The sequence below is a fragment of the Solanum dulcamara genome, chromosome 11 (genome assembly GCF_947179165.1).
Source record: "Solanum dulcamara chromosome 11, daSolDulc1.2, whole genome shotgun sequence".
Classification (NCBI taxonomy): Eukaryota; Viridiplantae; Streptophyta; class Magnoliopsida; order Solanales; family Solanaceae; genus Solanum; species Solanum dulcamara.
In genome coordinates this window covers 5459056-5479241 of record NC_077247.1, presented here as the reverse complement: position 1 = coordinate 5479241, position 20186 = coordinate 5459056, and the positions used below count along the sequence as shown (strand labels likewise).

General features: G+C 40.1%; 1 long non-coding RNA gene across 1 annotated transcript; it reads left to right on the top strand.

The window, feature by feature from the left end:
• Window positions 1–13005: 13005 nt before the first annotated feature.
• Window positions 13006–15406, top strand: LOC129872877 (uncharacterized). The gene is made up of 3 exons (XR_008762613.1): window positions 13006–13081; window positions 13687–13733; window positions 15248–15406. It is a non-coding gene; the product is annotated as an uncharacterized LOC129872877 (long non-coding RNA).
• Window positions 15407–20186: the final 4780 nt, after the last annotated feature.

Below are 20186 nucleotides of genomic sequence, written 5' to 3'. Positions count from 1 at the left end.
AAAAGGTTCAGAGGCTACCAATAGTTGGATGGAAGCCAGAATGCTACATAAGGCAGCGATAAGAAGTTGTGACGAGACCCTGAACAACATAACCCTAGAAGGTGGCTACATATAAAAACAAAATAGTGTAACCATGGAAGGATATCAAATAATTCAAGAGACACTATGACGGAGAATGACAGCATGCTAGACCAAAAGGCAAAACGTTGGTCATAGAGTTAGTCACAAATGATGTTGCAATAGATAAATAACCAAAGGAAAAGGAATAGAAAGCCTCCTGTGGTAGTAAATGAGGAGAACACAAAGTGAATGGAGGATATTGGAGCTAAAGGTCTATGCCGACACTGGATGCAAGATAACAGACGAAAAGACAGGGCAAAACATAAAGACTCGCGAGACAACGCTGAGGAAAATCTGGAGCTAAGTTGAGTGCCCGCACCTCATGGAAAAGGTTATAATGAAACGCGACATGAAGACTTCCCATGGAGGTCACCCATCCCAATATTACTCTCGTCCCAGCACGTTTAACTTCAAAATTCTGATGGAACTTAATGCGTTAGTGCTGGTGTGATCACGCGAGATAGAGGAATCTGAACTAGTGACGGAGAAACAATACGAGATTATGTACCTAGAGTATTATAAGATACGTTAAGGAAATTGTAACAAGGGCTTAAGCAAAACAAGAAGGATTAGCTAATTGCTAATTGACGATGCACTGGAATGCCACAGCTCTTCAATATAGAGCTAGTTAATGAGAGGGAAACCGCAGAATGGATATATGGGCCAGTGGGCGAGGGAATTTTGACACCACTTGGTAGCCAACTCTGAGGGCGAAAAAGCAGGACCCAAAAGATCGAATGCCAGTTAAACTTCTGAAAAAGAGTCGAGAAGGACTATACGAGGCTAACGATTCCCAAATTATCAACGTCATTATGAATCTATTTTGTAATCTGTAAAAGTAGGGTGCTATATGAGTTATTATGAGTAGGCTAACGAATCAGCTCATTTGCTTCCAAGCAAGACCACCTATGACGCTAGAACTAGGTGATGTTATATGAGAAGGAAGTAGTAAGGTTCCGTGAGGTTCCCTCATCTAATATCCCAGATAAAAGGACTTCAATTATAATTAACGCCTTGAGATCAGTCCAAGAAGAGATAAGGAGCACAGACAGGTCTTAGTACCGCATTTCTCCCTCGATCTACTAAACAGACTGAGCGCACTATTACCTTCGAAGGTAGCCGGAATGATTATCCCTCACTTATCAAGTTGCCTACAATAATAATTACTACTCCAGTATTCCAATGGCCCCGACATGATTAAGCAAGCTATTGACTAAGAGCCAAGAGTCGGCAGGAATGATATACAGATAATCGACATCGACATACAGAGTTCAAGTTGATGATTGGATGTTCATCATAGGATCACCTAGAAAAGGAACTTGACCCAGAATATGTTAGACGGTATCAAGTTATTCATAAGGTGGGCAACGTGGCTGGTAAGTTAACCTTACCACCTCATTTGGAAACTATATGCCAGTCCATCAGATACTGACGAGTCACCCAGGGTATATTCCATAAATAAGGTTCCGGAGATGGAATCTTGTGAGGTATAACCTATTTCCCGATGTCTACAGGTAACCCTAACTCTTGAAACTCGTATACTAAGTACTTCGATGGAAATATGTGTTACAGAAATAGAAACGAATCCCTCGATGGTCTATATAAGTTATAAGGGAAGTTTTGTTTAATATTCGGGGATGAATGTTCGAAAGGGGGGAAGGATGTTACACCCCACCCTTTTTTTAAGATCAGAATGTCTCCTAAATTCCTTAGACATTATCATGTGAGCCGGATATGCTACGACACTATCAAATGACCCTAAGGAAGGGAGAGTGTGATACCCCATAGTGGAGAAGGTTGGAAATGGAATCATAAGAATCCGGAAGGAATTGTAGGCCAAGTAATGAGTCGTAGAACTCGATTTAGCTACGTAAACTACTAACTTGGAAGTCTTACATACTTAAGCTATTGGAGTACATACCAAGCTTGTGTAGCATGGGTTACATAGGCTCTTAAAATAAGACGAGATTATGAACCTACGAGAGGGAGCAAGAACTAGTTTCCGAACTTACAAAAGTCAAGCAAGCAGGTGACAAACAAGCACCTCAAGAAAGCAGGTGACAAGCAAGCAGGTGACTCACCTGGCTGCTTGGGGGGTGGACCCCGCTGCCATGTGGCGACGTGTGATAGGCCGCATGAACTAGGTGGCGTCCTAGGGGGCTGCCACGTGTCACCCCCAAGGGGCTACCAGGTGGCACCTTTTAAAAAGGGTGGATATATATGTAATTACTAAGTACAGTATACTTAGCCAAAAATCAGTCCAAACACATGGAGAAAAGAAATGTGAGAAGAGGCAGCCATGGCGTTTGAAGTTTAAAGGTGAGTTTTCTAATATTCTCTCTGTGAATTAATTATATACGACGTTCCTAAAATATGTGGAGGTGTATATATGTATATTATGATGCTTACGGAACTATATTTTCAGTTCTACACTTGGAAAACTAAGAGAAACTTAAAGAGAAAACGCTAGTTAATAAACCAGTTTTTTGAAGGGACAGTGGTTAGTAATATTGGTATAACTTCTTGTGTATAGCTTCGTTTTGGGTGATTCAATATTTTTTGGAAAGGTATTTCATGGTTCTATAACTTTAGTTTAGACTCCAAAATCCAGATTTACTTGTATCAGCTCGAAAAAGGGTGATGAAGTGTAGAGGAGGTACTGCCCAGATTTTAGTTTTGGAAATCTTATATGGACTACTGTTGGTGTTTTTATCATATATTTTCGTTCAAAATTGATGTAGGGGTAATTCAAAATTTTTTGCGACCTTGATACACATGTCTATAACATTCATTGAGGACAAAAATCCTGTTTCCCTCAATTACCCCTCCGAAACTAAGCGACAAATAAGACAGTGGGCTGTCCAGATTTCACATTTTGGATAGTTTTGGCGAGTTTGACAAGTTTAACGTAAGGTAAGACCTTTAATTTTAAATTGGAGTTTATGGTATTGTTATATGGTGTATTACACCCCTTTTATGCTTCTGTAAGTTTAAAAACGTCGTAGAAATGCTCGACGTTCGAAATAAACTAAATTGGAATCGCTATAGTTAAATTGTCGTCGAAGGATAGTGTTGTTCCTATGAGGTGCTGCTGCAGGGGTTTGATGTGTTGTTGCAGGGCCTAAATATGTTCTAATGTGGGTTAAGGTGCTGCTAGTTGAATCCACACGACCCTTCGTTGCGTATAATGAAAGGCGTTACAAAATAAAGGCTAGACGCCCTATTGTGCTACGGTATTTTTGAATAAGTCATTTGGAGTTTATGTTGTATATTGTTGGTCTGAATTGATGCAGGTTGTTGTTGTTGGTTGGCTGTAGGTCTTAGGGACCTAATTGGAAATTTGTATAGGGCACATTATAGGGGAGGTGCTGCCCAATTTTCGTTAATGCCTTAACAAACTAAAGAACTAGTCGAGGAAACGACTAAGGAAATAGATTCCATGAATATTAAGGTATAACCTAAGATGCTTGAAAGCTAAAAGTAGTTGATATTCATATTAATTTCATTTTGAATAGGTTCATAAGGCGACGAGGCGAACAGGATAAAGGGTAACTCCCAAGAGGTATGTAAAGCTTTCTCTTGGCATGATTTGGTATAAGTTCGTACAGCTACTTTTCTTTCCTTTTGGAAAGTGTTGGCCTTAGGTGAAATGTGTGTGGACTGTTACACCCCACATATTTGAACTCGGAAAGTTCCTTAAGTTACTTAGAAGCTAGTATGTGAGCCACTTAAGTTACGACCCTATTGAACAACTCTAAGAAGGGAGAATGTGACACCTCATGGTAGGGAAGGTTGGAAATAGGGTCAAGAGAAGTCGAAAGGAGTTGGAGGCCAAGTAACGAGTCATAGGACTCGCCTTATCTATGTAAACTACTAATTTAGAAGTCTTACATACGTGAGTTACTTGATTACATACCAAGCTTACATAGCAAGAGTTTCATAGGTTCTTAAAGTGAGACGAGATTACGAACCCACGAGGAGGAAAACAAAATTGTGCGGGGAAGCCAATGGAAGGGTGACACCTAAGTAAGCAGGTGACCCACCTGATTGGGGTCAAGTAGGTGACCCACCTGCTTGGGGGAGGTGGGCCCCACTGCCACGTGGCAGCCTCTCCTTGCTTGCATAGATACGGTGGCCTAATAGGGGCTGGACACGTGTCCCCCTTAGGAGATGACACGTGTCTCCTCCTAGGACCACCAATATACATGTATATCATGTAATATGTTCAGTTTGTATTCACAAAATGCAGCAGCAACAAAGGAACTAAAAACCCTAAGCTAGAGAGAAAAGGAGGGCGGCCAAGGAAAGAAAAATAGGTAAGTCCCTATTTCTTTCCGTGAATTAATTATCTAGAATATACCGCGATGATATGGAGATATTAGAAGTATAAAATCATGGCTTGGTGCAGCAAAAATCAGACAGCAAGCAGCCACGGCGTTCAAGTCGCGCTAGAAAAGGTTCTGAGGCACAATTTTGGCTAGTTTTGGCCAATTTCGGGTAAGGTAAGGCTTCTCCTATACATTTTGGATTTATGGTGTTATTATAGGGTGTATTACACATCTTTTGGTCTGATGGAAGTTGGGAAAAAGTCGTAAAAAGTTTGACGTTCGGAATAAACTAAATTGAAGTCGCTATAGTTGAATTGTTGTCGAAATAAAGTGTGGTTCTTATAAGGTGCTGCTTCAGGGGTGTGGCTTGTGGTTGCAGTGTTTAAATATGTTCTAAATGAGGTGGGGGAGCTTCTGTTTTCATCTATACGACCCCCTGCTTCGTACGGTTAAAGGTTTGGCAAAAATGGAAACTAGAAACCCTATTTTGATATCGTATTTTTGAATAAGTCATTTGGAGTTTATGTTGTATATGGTTGGTGTGAATTGCTGCAGGTTGTTGTTTTTGGTTGGCTGTAGGTCTTAGGGACCTAATTGGAAATTTGGATAGGGCACCTTATAGGGGAGGTGCTGCCCAATTTTCGTTAACGCCTTAAGAAACTAAAGAACTAGTCGAGGAAACGACTAAGGAAATAGATTCCATTAATACTAAGGTGTAACCTAGGGTGATGGAAAGTTAAAAAGGATTGATATTCATGTTACTTTCATGTTGAATAGGTTCAAAGGACGACGAGGTAAGTAGGATAAGGAATAATTCAGATAAGGTATGTAAAGCTTTCTCTTGACATGTTTTGGCATAGGTAAGTAAAGCTCATTCTCTTTCTTCTGTTGACATGTCCTAGTTGTAAGCCGAATGTGATACCAGCTCTAGGGTAATTCCTTTCTTAAGTATCTCTTATTTACTACTGGATGTTGAATTCTATGGTAGTTAAACTATTTCCCTGGAAACTCTTACATGTTAAAAAGGTATGAATGTACAAACTCCTAGTCATAAAACTATTTGAAGACAAATACTCTGGAATTCTTAAGTGAATAGTCTTACTTTAGTAAATGTCTAGGAACCTCGAGAGGTAATCAATGTAGCCTCTAATGGCATTTAGAGGGCAGCCAGAATGACTATACTGTTACTCGAATTCTTGAACAATAACTCAGATAATGATTTAAACTGTGTTTTGTTTCTCACTACTCTACTCGTGTATACTGAAACACTTCTTCTCCGAGTCTCGGGCCGGTTATCAGATTTATGCAATTCACTGCATTGTTCACCGAGTCTCTCGCTAGAGGGTCGGCATCTTAATAGGAAATGTGATAAACACATGTATATATTGGCCCTATGAGGCATTGTGGCAGTAATATGACATGACACAAATATATATATATATATATATATATATATATATATATATATATATATATATATATATATATATATATATATATATATATATATGTTTGCCCTGTGAGGCATTGTTGGTATTTTCTAAGTGCAGGTTTTGGGGAAAAAGAAATAAAACATAAATTTTTGAGTTGTCTGAGAAATTGATGCCAAGTACCCCTCCCCCCTATGTTTAACTAAGGTTGTAAGAGGTACCTTTCAGGTCGTCGATAAGGGGCACCCTTTTCACTTGAAGAATTTTATTTCAGAGGAACAAAAGCTTATTTAAGAAGAAAGTTCAGACTACGGCATCTCCAACCATATTTGTACTGTAGGAATTTAAACAGAGGGCTCAGGGTGAAGGATAAGATGTCCCGCGAATGAGTTCCACTATTTTTGAAAAAAATACCAAGCCCTCAACTCCTAATCGTGAATTAGATGAGTTGTTCATAACTCAAGGGTAAACTCAGAAGGAGACCAGGTAGGTCAAGTATTAAAAGAAGTACTGTGATGTTTAAGAGGTTCTGATTTCTTCCAACAATGGTTGGAAAATGATTTATGATAACAGTTTATAGTTCCCCAATGACTAATTGGGGAAAGAACTTCTAACAGAAGCACCTCAAAGAGATGTCAGGAACTGAATATATGTACGAACTAAAAGAGGAGTATCGATATGTAAGTATGAATTGAACAAGGTGATACAATTATACAAGGGTAAAGTGAGACCGCTAGTAAGGTGCCATTTGGTACAGGCTAATTAAGTTAAAATCCTGCGTTGAGTACACAGTAAGGGTATAGAGCTTAAGATATAAAAGATTAGCGCGTGTGCACAACGTTGCCCCTAAAATGGTGGAATCCTTAAGGGACGAGGATGGCAAACTTAAGGAATAAATGGCACAACTCCTATTCGCCCCAAGAAGCAAAGGATATAGGTTGAGATAAAGCTATTACTTCAAGAATACCTTAAATAGTTAATGTCGGAATACTAGCACTGCCTAATTGAAGTTAGAACACTTATAAGCACCAATAAATGAGAGTACGAGTACCCTCTAAAGGGGGGGGAAGTCAATGAGAAAATGGCAAAAGTAGGAGGAGGCAAATTATGTGGCAATATATTTGAGATGGACTTCTAAACATCAACAAGATATATTACTGAGCCACGTTAAGTTGGAAAGGTCCGGAAGCTACCAACAATTGGATAGAAACCAGAATGCTACATAAGGCAGCGTTAAATAGTTTGTGACGAGATCCTGAACAACATAACACACTAGAAGGCGGCTTTGTATAAAAACACAAGAGTGTAACCATAAAAGGGTATCAACCAACTCAAGAGACGTCATGAAGGATAGTGATAGCATGATAGACCAAAAGCAAAAACGTTGGTTATAGAGTTAGTCGCAAATGATGTTGCGATAGATAAATAACCAAAGCAAAAGGGATAGAAAGCCTCCTATGATAGAAAACGAGGAGAACACAAAGTGAATAGAGGATAGTGGAGCTACAGGTCTACGCTGATACTGGACGCAAGACAACAAACAAACGGACAGGGCAAAACATAAAGACTAGCGAGACAATGCTGAGGTAAATCTGGAGCTAAGTTGAGTGCCCCACACATTATGGTAAGGATTACAATCAAACGCAACATGAAGACTTCCCATGGAGGTCACCCATCCCAATATTACTCTTGCCCCAGTACGCTTAACTTCGAAATCCTGATGGAACTTAATGCGTTAGGGCTGGTATGATCACACAAGATAAAAGAATCTGAACTAGCGACGGAGAAATGAGATGAGATTATGTACCCGGAGTATTATAAGATACGTTAAGGAAATTATACCAAGGTCTTAAGAAAAACAGGAAGGATTAGCTAACTGACAACGTACTCAAATGCCACAGTTCTTCAACATAGAACCAATTAATGAGTGGAAAACCACAGAATAACTATATAGGCCAGTGGGCAAAGGAATTTCGACACCACTTGGTAGCCAACTCGGAGGGCAAAGAAGCAAAACCCAAAAGGGTAAGGGTACCAACTGATGTAAGTTACGAATAACAGGAAGTAATACAAAAGGTAGAAAATTCCACAATATAACCAGGACTACAAGACTCACTTCGCACTCCAGCGCTAGATTACTCTGGAGAGAATGTTACTTGTGGATTAACAATATTAGTCCCTTCTCCTTCGATCAAAGGTTACCTACTCCGCCGAGAAGGTGTGAAATTGTAGAGTAAAAGAGTGGTAGGACCTTACGGAGTCCCCATAATTATCATCCCAAGCGAAGGATCCCAAGTTGCAATTAACTACTGAGAGAGGCGAAGATAGGTTAAAGCCAAACTATCAAGATGGAATTAATACTATGGGCAAAATAATATATGGCCACGATTGGACCAAAGGTCTACCCCGACATCGAGTGTAGGATAAGGGAGAAAAAGGCAAGGTAAAACATGAGGACTAGCAAAATCAGGCTAAGATACCTCTTGTACCCTCTCATATTCTTGTAAAGGTGAAGAATGAAACAGGTTAAAGTTCATGAAAGAGTCGAGAAGGACTATACGAGGCTAAGGATTCCCAAATTATCAACATTATTACACACCTATGTTATACTCTTCAAGAGTAGGGTGCTATACAGGTTATTGCAAGAAGGCTAATGAATCAGCTCATTTGCTTTCAAGCAAGACCATCTATGCAGCTGGAACTAGGTGAAGTTATAGAACATGGAGAATGGTAAGGTTCCGTGAGTTTTCCCCAGTTAATATCTCAGATAGAGGGACTTTAATTATGGTTAACGTCTAGAGATCTATCCAAGAAAAGATCGGGAGCACAGACAGGTCTTCGTACTGCATTCTTCCTCGAGCTGTTGAATAGACTAAGCATACTATTATATGGTTGGCTTTAGGAGTAACTGAGACGATCGTCCACCACTTATTAAGATTACCTACCATAATGGCTACCACTCTGGTATCCCAATGGCTCTATATAAGACTGGTAGAGTAAGATGTGTAAGTCCCCTATTGGATGGGTAGATGTTAGAAAGACTAAGCTAAGAAGGCCCCGACATGATTAAGCAAGCTATTGACTAATTGACATACAGAGTTCAGGTTGATGATTGGATGTTCATAATAGTGTCACCTAGAAAAGGAACTTGACCCAGAATATGTTAGACTGTATCAAGTTACTCGTAAGGTGGGCAACGTGATTGGTAAGTTGAGCTTACAACCTCATTTGGAAACTATACGTCCAGTCCATCAGACAAGAATGCTTTGCGAGGGTACTGATGAGTCACCCATGGTATATTCCATAGATGAGGTCCAGGAGATGAAATCCCATGAGGAAAAACCTATCGCCCTCTTAGATCGGCAAACTGGAAGATTGTAGACTAAAGACGTGCCTTTCGTTAAGATACGATGGAAAAAACAAAACCAAAAAGAGGATGACCGGGGAAACTAAAGAAAACATGAAACACAAGTATTCATACTAGTAACCGATGTCTACAGGTAACTCCAACTCTTGAGCACTCGTATGTTAATAATATAGACGGAAATGTATGTGATAGCATAAACGAAAGGAACCCCTCTATAATTTATATAAAGTCTTAAAGGAAGTTGCACTTAACATTCGGGGACGAATGTTCTAAAGAGGGGAAGGATGTTACACCCCACATATTTGAACGCAGAAGGTTCCTTAAGTTACTTAGAGGCTAGTATGTGAGCCACTTAAGTTACGACCCTATTGAACAACTCTAAGAAGGGAGAATATGACACCTCATGGTAGGGAAGGTTGGAAATAGGGTCAAGAGAAGTCGAAAGGAGTTGGAGGCCAAGTAACGAGTCATAGGACTCAACTTATCTACGTAAACTACTAATTTAGAAGTCTTACATACGTGAGTTACTTGATTACATACCAAGCTTACGTAGCAAGGGTTTCATAGGTTCTTAAAGTGAGACGAGATTACGAACCCACGAGGAGGAAAACAAATTGTGCGGGGAAGCCAATGGGAGGGTGACACATGGAAGCACCTAAGCAAGCAGGTGACCCACCTGCTTGGGGGAGGTGGGCCCCACTGCCATGTGGCAGCCTCTCCTTGCTTGCATAGATACGGTGGCCCAATAGGGGTTGGACACGTGTCCCCCTTAGGGGATGACACATTTCTCCTCCTAGGACCACCAATATACATGTATATCATGTAATATGTTCAGTTTGTATTCACAAACTACAGCAGCAACAAAGGAACTAAAAACCCTAAGATAGAGAGAAAAAGAGGGCGGCCAAGGAAAAATAAATAGGTATGTCCCGATTTCTTTTCGTGAATTAATTATCTAGCGTATACAACGATGATATGGAGGTATTAAAAGTATAAAATCATGGCTTGGTGCAGCAAAAATCGGACAGCAAGCAGCCACGGCGTTCAAGTCGCGCTAGAAAAAGTTACGAGGCACAATTTTGGCTAGTTTTGGCCAATTTCGGGTAAGGTAAGGCTTATCCTATAAATTTTGACTTTATGGTGTTATTATAGGGTGTATTACACATCTTTTGGGATTCTTGAAGTTGGGAAAAAGTCGCAAAAAGTTCGACGTTCGGAATAAACTATATTGAAGTCGCTATAGTTGAATTGTTGTCGAAATAAAGTATTGTTCTTGTAAGGTGATGCTTCAGGGGTGTGTCTTGTGGTTTCAGGGTCTAAACATGTTCTAACTGAGGTGGTTTATCGGCTGGTTGCATCCACATGACCCCCCGCTTCGTACGGTTAAAGGTTTGGCAAAAATGGAAACTAGATATCGTATTTTTTGAATAAGTCGTTTGGAGTTTATGTTGTATATGGTTGGTGTGAATTGCTGAAGTTTGTTGTTTTTGGTTGGATGTAGGTCTTAGGGACCTAATTGGAAATTTGGATAGGGCACATTATAGGGGAGGTGGTGCCCAATTTTCGTTAACGCCTTAACAAACTAAAGAACTAGTCGAGGAAACGACTAAGGAAATAGATTCCATTAATACTAAGGTGTAACCTAGGGTGATGGAAAGTTAAAAGGGGTTGATATTCATATTACTTTCATGTTGAATAGGTTCAAAGGATGATGAGGCAAGCAGGATAAGGAATAATTCATACAAGGTATGTAAAGCTTTCTCTTGACATGTTTTGGCATAGGTAAGTAAGCTCATTCTCTTTCTTCTGTTGGCATGTCCTAGTTGTAAGTTGAATGTGATACGAGCTCCAGGATAATTCCATTCTTAAGTATCTCTTATTTACTACTGGATGTTTAATTCTATGGTAGTTAAACTATTTCCCTAGAAACTCTTATATGTTAAAAAGGTATGAATGTACAAACTCCTAGTCATAAAACTATTTGAGGTGGCCCAATAAGGGCTTGACACATGTCACCCATTAGGGGATGACATGTGTCACCTCATATATATATGTATTATGTGACTCTTAACTTTTTCTTTATCTAAAATCAGCCAAAATAATAGAGAGAAAACGTGAAAGTAAGAGGCAGCCATGGTTTGAGAAGTTTAAGGTAAGTTTTCCAATTTTCCTCCGTGAATTAATTATCTACGGTGCTTCTCATCCATGTGGATATGTATATATGTATCTTACGATGTCTACAGAACTATCTCTCCATCTTTACATCTAGAAAAGTGAAAGAAAGAAGAGGAATAAACGTTGGAGGCAAGAAGAGAGGGGCTACGGGTTAGGCCCTTTGGAGGTAAGCCTCCGAGTTCCGTTCCATGAATTAATTGATTATGGTATCCTGTAGTTATATAAAGATGTTTAATAAAAAGAAATTCCAAGCTGGGGCAGCGAGGAAGTCATACAAACAGTCCACATAATTTCAGCGCGTCTAGAGATGTTTCGAGGCGTATCTTGGAAGATTGTGGCCTATTTCAGGTAAGTTAAGGTTTCTACTTTTAATTTGAACTTTATGGTGTTGTTATGGAGTGTGTTTTACACCTTGTGTGTGGCTGGTAACGTGAAAATTGTATAGGAATACTTGGCATTGGAGACAACCCAAATTGTAGTCGTTATAGTTGAATTGTCGTCGAAGTAAAGTGTTGTTCTTGTGAGTTGTTGCTGCAGGGGTGTGGTGTGTTGTTGCAGGGACTAAATATGTTCTAAAGAGGTTTAAGGTTCTTCTGGTGGAAACCACATGACCCCTCGTTTCGTATAATTAAAGGTGTTACAAAATAAAGGCTAGACACCCTATTTTGGATATCATATTTTTGAGCAAGTCGTTCGGAGTTTGTATTGTGTAATGTTGGTGTGAATTGCTTGTATACATGTTGCAGGTTGTTGTTGTTGGTTGGCTTTAGTTATTATGGGTGTGATTGGAAATTTGGATAGGGCACGTTATGTTACACCCCGCACTCTTGAGCTCGAAACGTCTTCTTAAGTTTCTTAGACACTATCATGTGAGACGGATAAGCTACGACACTATCAAACAACTCTAAGGAAAGAAGATTGTGATACCTCGCGAGAAGGGAGGTTGGAGATAGAGTCATAAGAATCCGGAAAGAGTTGGAGACTAAGAAATGAGTCGTAGGACTCGATTTACCTACGTAAGGCACTAAGTTAAGAGTCTTATACACTTAAGTTGCTTAAGGATATATCAAGCTTACGTAGTACGGATTACATAGGCTCTTAAAGTGAGACAAAATTACGAACCCGCGAGGAAGGGAAAAAGACGACGCGTGGCAGCCAATGGAGGAGCGACACGTGGCAGCACCTCAAGCAAGCAGGTGATGCACCTACTTAGGTTCAAGTAGGTGATGCAGCTGTTTGGGGGAGGTGGACCCCGCTGCCACGTGGCAGCCCCTAATTGGCAGCATGACACGGTGGCCAATCATGGCTTGACACGTGTCATCCTTAGGGGCTGACACGTGTCACCCCTTGGGACCACATATATGTATGATATACATCTCAAACTTCAGCTTGTTCACCAACATTTCCAGCAGAAACGTGAACAAAGAACCCTAAAGCTAAGGAGAAAAAAATTGCGACGGCTTGGGAAAAAAATAGGTAAGTCCCATTTTCGTTCCGTAAATTAATTAATTAGCATATACTACGATGATATGGAAGTATTAGTAGTACAAAATTAGGATTTGATGCAGCAAAAAACGGACAACAAGCTGCCACGACGTTACAGCATGCTGAAAATATTTCCGAGGCGCGATTTTGGCGAGTTCTAGCCAATTTCGGGAAAGGTAAGTTCTTACCCTCTAATTTGAAGTTTATGATGTTAAATTATGGTGTATTAAACACCTTAGGAGCTGCTGGAAGTTGGGGAAAAGGTTTGAAAAGTTCAGCGTTCGAAATTAACGAATTTAAAATTGCTATAGTTAAGTTGTTGTCGAAATAAAGTGTTGTACGTGTAGGGGCTGCTGCTGGTTGTGTTGTGGCGTGTTGCAGGGTCTAAAACTTATCTAAATGAGGTGTGGGAGCTGCTGGTTGCAGCCACAGGCTTTGCAATTAAAGAATTCGCGAAAGAAAGATTAAAAACTCTAGTTTTGGTATCTTAGTTTCGAGTGAATTGTTGGGGGTTTATATTGTATAATTTTGATCGTAATATGTATATGTATGGGCTGCTGGTTGCATTGTTGGTTGGCTGCAGGTTCTAAGGACATAGTTGGGAATTCGGATAGGGCACATTATAGGGGAGGTGCTGTCCGATTTTCGTTAACATCCTAACTAGTTAAGGAACTAGCCGAGAAGGCGAGCGAAGGGATGAATGTTATGAATACTCGTGGGTAGTCTAAGTTGCTGAAAAGTCCAAGGTTGTTAATACTTACATTACTTCCATGTTAAATAGGTTTTGAGGACAATGATGTGGACGTGATTAAGAGAAGTCCATACAAGGTATGTGAAGCTTTCCTTTGGCGTGTTTTTGGAATAGATATGTAGAACTATTCTTCTTTTCTTTTGGCATGTCTTAGATATAAGTTATGAATGATGTGTATACTATAATTGGGATTCAATCCATTCGTAAAGCCCTGAGTATGAGTCGAGACTCTTGTTTACTACTTGGTATTAGAAGTTCTGCAATAGCTGAGTCATTGCCTTTTTGTCTTCTATGTGATGAAAACTAGTACATGTAAAGCCTATTTCTTCTTTCCTTTGGAATGGCTTAACTTTAAGTGAAATGGTATATGATATAGGTTTAGAGGTAATTCCATTTATGAGCTCTGATTGTAACTCGTGACTTGTAGTCACTCCTGAACATTAAGAGTCTGAAAGTAGTCAAACTACTATTCTCGAGCCTTCTATATAATGAATAGTAAGTGAAAGTACCAGCTCCTCTCTTTTTAAAGGCTCTAAAATGGTAAATGTGTCTGATTGCATAAGTTGAGTCTTTGACTAGATAACTGTCTCTGATTGCATAACTGTGTCTCTGATTGCATAATCGTGTCTTTGATTGCATAAACCATGTTTCTGATTGCATAAGCTATATGGCATGGTCTGGATGCATGTCTGTGATTCTCGAGGCCCCAACTGATGTAAGCCCTAATGACATCTAAAGGGATACCTCGAATAATTACTCCCCCAGTCTTCAGGTGACGGTTCACTTGACTATTTCATGGAGTCTTAGATAATGACTTGGTTGCATATGGTTTCTCACTACTCTACTCGTACATACTGTAACCCATCCTTCCTCGAGTCCCACGATGGGCCGGGATATGTTATCGTGCACAGTGTTACTACTTCTTTCACCGCGTCCCGGGCCGGATGTGTATAGTTCCACGCACGAGGAGACGATGCCGTACGTGAGGTGTGATATATGTTATATGTTATGACGATACGATTATTCACCGAGTCCCGGGCCGGCTGTAATATGATTGTATGTGTGGTGAAATAAGGAAGGAACACCGAGTCCCTCCTTAGAGGACCGGGTACATATGTATATTATGATGGTACGCTATAGACGTACACCACTCCATTCACCGAGTCCCTCACTAAAGGGCCGGATACTTTATGTAGGCATGCATATGAGATTAAAGCAATACATTGTGTCCCTGAGCCCCGCAGTGAACCGGGTGTGATACGATGATATATATGATAAGATGATACCGTATACGATGGTATGATACCGTATACGATGATATGATGAAATGAAATGCATTATGATATGATGATATGTGATTATGAAGAAGTGATTATAACACCGAGTTCACTAGAGGGCCGGGCACAGCATATGATGATGTGTATGATTTACATGTCCTAAGGTGCAGGTAATTCATTTAGTTATTATACTTGTCCCCTGCATCCCTATTTCAGTTATGATCTCAGTTACGATGTGTTATGCTTTACATACTCAGTACATATATCGTACTGACCCCCCTTTTCTCGGGGGGGGCTGCGTTTCATGCCCGCAGGTACAGATGTTTATTCTGGAGATCCATCAGCATAGGAGTTCCTCTCAGCTGTGTCGGAAGTGCTTCACTGTTCTGGAGCCTAAATTTTGATGCTGGTCACTTAATGTATATATTTGTACATTCAGGGGTACGGCGGGGGCCTTGTTCCGCCATATGTTGTTGTTACTATTCTTAGAGGTCTGTAGACATATGTATATGTGAGTTGTTTGTGAGTTAGTTTTGATGTTGCCTATTCGATATGTTGTGAATGTTTTTGTTATAGCAGCCTTGTCGGCTCACATGCCCTTTCATGATATGATACAAATGAAAGAGGCTACATGTACATAAAAAAGTTTTAAACTATTGGGGTTTTGTATATAGTATCACATCACACACGGTTCAACTTAAGTGAAGTTGATAAATACGCATAAGAGGGTCCAGGTCGGACCCCAGTTGCGGCCTACGGGGTTGGGTCGTGACACGTTATAGGGGAGGTGCTGCCCAATTTTCGTTAACACCTTAACTAACTAAAGAACTAGTCGAGGAAACGAACAAGAAAATAGATTCCATGAATACTAAGGTGAAACTGAAGGTGCTGGAAAGTCAAGAGTGGTTGATATTCGTACTACTTCCATGTTGAATAGGTTCAAAGGACAACGAAGCGAACGTGACGAAGAGGAACTCATACGAGGTATGTAAAGCTTTTTCTTGGAATGTTTTGATATAAGTACGTACACCTATCTCTCATTTCCCTTGATATGTATTTGGTACGAAAAATGAGATTATGATGCCATAGTGGTTTATCGAGCCCATGATGGGATGGGTACGATATATGTATATGAAGATCACCTGAAGGAAAGTACAGACTTCATAAAGCTTATTCTCTTTCTTCTTTTGGGTATGTCTTTGTCTTAGTTGTAAGTTGAATATGATCTGAGCTCCGGGGTAACTCCATTCTTAAACATCTCTTATTTACTTCTGAATATTGAACTCCTACAGTAGTTGAACTATTTCCCTGGAAACTTTTATACGTTAAAGAGGTAACAAATGTATAGGCTCTACGTCCTAAAGACTATAAGGTAACAAGTGTTTCTGATTCCATAAACGATTTGGCCCTATGTTAATACATGTCTAGGGTCCTCGAGATTATGATTGAGACAGCCCATAATGGCATTTATAGGACACTCGAGATGACTACATCGTTACTCAGGTCCTTAAATAAAAGCTTAACTTTCTTATTTTGTAGAGTCTTTGATAATAATTGAAACTGCATATAGTTACTCACTACTCTACTCGTGTATACTGTAACCCTTCTTTCACCGAGTCTCGGGTCGGGTACGTTATCGTGAACAATTCACTGCATTATTCACCGATCCCCTCACTAGAGGGCCGACTACGTATGTATATATATGATAATGTGTTGTAATAAGGTGGTAATGGCACCGGACCTATGATGGTCCTATAGATGTGATTCACCAGACCCCTGAAAGGGCCGGCTATATTATTTAAATTGAGCATGCATGCTTTTGTATTCACAGAGTATAGGTACATGTCTTTGATTTGATAATTTGTTCCCCTGCTTCTGTATTTCGAATATACCTCCAGTGTGTTCTGTTATGTTTTACATACTCAGTACATATGTCGTACTGACCCCCTTTCTTGGGGGGACTGTGTTCATGCCAGCAGGTACAGATATAGGTTTTGGGAGTCTGTCAGCTTAGGATTCCATGCATCTCAGATGGAAGAGGATCCATTGCATCAGGGCCTAGCTTTTGATACTATCCACTGATGTATAAAATTATTATGTCCATTCGGGGATATGGCGGGGGCCCTGTCCTGCCATATGTTGTCATTCATATTTTTAGAGGTCTGTAGATATGTATATGTGGGTTGTGTATGTCAGTTTGATTCAGATAGGTCTACATGATATGTGATATATGTTATTATGTTATGGTAGCCTTGTCGGCTTCCATGCCCTATCTATCACGACCCAACCCCGTAGGCCGCAACTGGGGTCCGACGTGGACCCTCTTATGCGTATTTATCAACTACACTTAAGTTGAACCGTGTGTGATGTGATACTATATACAAAACCCCAATAGTTTAAAACTTTTTTATGTACATGTAGCCTCTTTCATTTGTATCATATCATGAAAGGGCATGTGAGCCGACAAGGCTGCTATAACAAAAACATTCACAACATATCGAATAGGCAACATCAAAACTAACTCACAAACAACCCACATATACATATGTCTACAGACCTCTAAGAATAGTAACAACAACATAGGGCGGAACAAGGCCCCCGCCGTACCCCTGAATGTACAAATATATACATTAAGTGACCAGCATCAAAATTTAGGCTCCAGAACAGTGAAGCACTTCCGACACAGCTGAGAGGAACTCCTATGCTGATGGATCTCCAGAATAAACATCTGTACCTGCGGGCATGAAACGCAGCCCCCCGAAAAAAAAGGGGGTCAGTACGATATATGTACTGAGTATGTAAAGCATAACACATCGTAACTGAGATCATAACTGAAATAGGGATGCAGGGGACAAGTATAATAACTAAATGAACTACTGTACCTTCACCTTAGGACACGTAAATCATACACATCATCATATGCTGTGCCCGGCCCTCTAGTGAACTCGGTGTTATAATCACTTCTTCATAATCACATATCATCATATCATAATGTATTTCATTTCATCATATCATCGTATACAGTATCACACCATCGTATACGGTATCATCTTATCATGTATATCATCGTATCATACCCGGTTCACTGCGGGGCTCAGGGTCACAATGTATTGCTTTAATCTCATATGCATGCCTACATAAAGTATCCGGCCCTTTTGTGAGGGACTCGGTGAATGGAGTGGTGTACGTCTATAGCGTACCATCATAATATACATATGTACCCGGCCCTCTAAGGAGGGACTCGGTGTTCCTTCCTTATTTCACCCCATATACTATCATATTACAACCGGCCCGGGACTCGGTGAATAATCGTATCATCATAACATATAACATATATCACACCTCACGTACGGCATCGTCTCCTCGTACGTGGAACTATACACATCCGGCCCGGGACGCGGTGAAAGAAGTAGTAACACTGTGCACGATAACATATCCCGGCCCATCGTGGGACTCGAGGAAGGATGGGTTACAGTATGCACGAGTAGAATAGTGAGAAACCATATGCAACTAAGTCATTATCTAAGACTCGATGAAACAGTCAAGTGAACCGTCACCTGAAGATTGGGGAGTAATTATCCGAGGTATCCCTTTAGATGTTATTAGGGCTTACATCAGTTAGGGCCTCAAGAATCACAGACATGCATCCATACAATGCCATATAGCTTATGCAATCAGAAACATGGTTTATGCAATCAAAGACACAGTTATGCAATCAGAGACACAGTTATGTAATCAGAAACACAATTTATCTAGTCAAAGACTCAACTCATGCAATCAACGGCATTTATCATTTTAGAGCCTTTAAAAAGAGAGGAGCTGGTACTTTCACTTACTATTCGTTATATAGAAGGCTCGAGAATAGTAGTTTGACTACTTTCAGACTCTTACTGTTCAGGAGTGACTACAAGTCACGAATTACAATCAGAGCTCATAAATGGAATTACCTCTAAACCTATATCATATACCATTTCACTTAAAGTTAAGCCATTCCAAAGGAAAGAAGAAATAGGCTTTACTTGTACTAGTTTTCATCACATAGAAGACTAAAAGGCAATGACTCAGCTATTGCAGAAATTCTAATATCACGAAGTAAACAAGAGTCTCGACTCATACTTAGGGCTTTACGAATGGATTGAATCCCGAATATCATATACATATCATTTATAACTTATATCTAAGACATGCAAAAAAAAAAGAATAGCTCTACATATTTATTCCAAAAACACGCCAAAAGAAAACTTCACATACCTTGTATGGACTTCTCTTAATCACGTCCACATCGTTGTCCTCGAAACCTATTTAACATGGAAGTAAGGTAAGTATTAACAACCTTGGACTTTTCAGCAACTTAGACTACCCACGAGTATTTATAACATTCATCCCTTCGCTCGCCTTCTCGATTAGTTCCTTAACTAGTTAGGATGTTAACGAAAATCGGGCAGCACCTCCCCTATAATGTGCCCTATCCGAATTCCCAACCATGTCCTTATCACCTGCAGCCAACCAACAATGCAACCAGCAGCCCATACATATACATATTACGACCAAAATTACACAATATAAACCCCAACAATTCACTCGAAACTAAGATACCAAAACTAGAGTTTTTAATCTTTCTTTCGTGAATTCTTTAATTGCAAAGCCTGTGGCTGCAACCAGCAGCTCCCACACCTCATTTAGATAAATTTTAGACCCTGCAACACGCCACAACACAACCAGCAGCAGCCCCTACGCGTACAACACTTTATTTCGACAACAACTTAACTATAGCGATTCTAAATTCGTTTATTTCGAACGCCGAACTTTTCAAACCTTTTCCCCAACTTCCATCAGGTCCTAAGGTGTGTAATACACCATAATGTAACATTATAAACTTCAAATTAGAGGGTAAGAACTTACCTTTCCCGAAATTGGCTAGAACTCGCCAAAATCGCGCCTCGGAAATATTTTCAGCATGCTGTAACGTCGTGGCAGCTTGCTGTCCATTTTTTGCTGCATCAAATCCTAATTTTGTACTACTAATACTTCCATATCATCGTAGTATACGCTAATTAATTAATTTACGGAGCAAAAACGGGACTTACCTATTTTTCTCCCAAAGCCGTCGCAAGTTTCTCTCCTTAGCTTTAGGGTCTGTTTTCTCACGTTGCTGCTGGAAATATGTTAATGAACTGAAGATATTTGGATACATATCAACTAATATAGGTGGTCCCAAGGGGTGACACGTGTCAGCCCCTAAGGATGACACGT